Genomic DNA, 1,209 nt, shown 5'->3' with positions numbered 1-1,209 from the left:
TGAATGAAGGACATGGACAGATAATTCACTAAAAGAGACATAAGCAACAAAAAAGATGAAAAAATTTTGATCTTTTAGTTATGAAAAAAATGTTGGTTAAAATGAAACAATATTGGGGTGCCTGGGTGGCTCAGCTGGTTAAGCAGCTGACTCTGGCTCAGGTCATGATCTCATGGTTCGAGCCCTGCATTGGCTCTGTGCTGACAGCTCAGAATCTGGAGACTGCTTTGGATTCTGTGTCTCCTTCTCTGTCTCTGACCCTCCCCCACTCATGCTCGGTCTCTCTCTCTCTCTCTCTCTCTCTCTCTGTCTCTCAAAAAATAAATAAACATTAAAAAAATGAAACAATATTTTCCTGATTCTGAATTTGAAAAAATATTAAAAAGTTATAAGACTCAGTTAGTAAGGGTTATAAGCAATAACATTAAAATCCTTCCTGGAAAATAATTTTGAAAAAGTATACCAAAGTAGTTATATATTGATATCCTTTGACTTTAGTAACCTTATTAACTGCAATTCATGTTATTAAAATAGGTGCTATTTTAAAAGTTTAATTATCCAGCAATTATAAATCATATTCTTAAATAAACTAATAACATTCAAAAATATTCACAAGGCAAATAAAAATTAGAATGAAAACTGTTTATATACCATGACCACACATTTGTGTGCATCTGTGCACATATACGTACAAACGGCCACACATACGGGGAACATGTCAGATTCTGAGCTCGGCAGGAAGTGGGACCAGTGTGTGGCAGACGTGGTCATGAAGACAGGTATTGGTTTTGGATTAGGCCTTGTTTTCTCACTTCCCTGCTTTAAAAGAAGAATGTGGCCAATAGCCTTTGGTTCTGGCATGGAATGGAGAATGGCCTCACTCCAACTGTCAGCATGATTTCCAGGCTCCCCATCTTCTACATGGAAAATCTGTCAGAAAGCGGGAGCAGTGACTTAACACCTGAGAACAACCCAGCGGGAGGAAAAGAGAAATCACGTTTATTCTTCAGGAATCCTGAAGTGTCCCGGAGTAAGCAAACATTTTTCTGTAACACTGTAATCAGTAATGCTTTCAAAAACTCTAGCATGCTGTTTATGTATTTGAAAGGAAGTCTGTTTCTTGTTTTGTATTTTGCCCCTAGAAATTTCAAGGAGGTGGTCTTGAAAGAAATATATTAAAAATAGGCAGCTCCCCCCACAAAAGAAACC

At 37.6% G+C, this 1,209-nt stretch overlaps 1 pseudogene; it reads left to right on the top strand.

Moving 5' to 3' along the window:
• Window positions 1–715: 715 nt before the first annotated feature.
• Window positions 716–953, top strand: LOC125147117 (MICOS complex subunit MIC10-like; annotated as a pseudogene).
• The last annotated feature ends 256 nt before the right edge of the window (window positions 954–1,209 follow it).

The sequence above is a fragment of the Prionailurus viverrinus genome, chromosome D1 (genome assembly GCF_022837055.1).
Source record: "Prionailurus viverrinus isolate Anna chromosome D1, UM_Priviv_1.0, whole genome shotgun sequence".
In the NCBI taxonomy this organism is placed as follows: Eukaryota; Metazoa; Chordata; class Mammalia; order Carnivora; family Felidae; genus Prionailurus; species Prionailurus viverrinus.
Note: the sequence above shows the minus strand (reverse complement) of the source record. Positions and strands in the feature narration are given on the sequence as shown.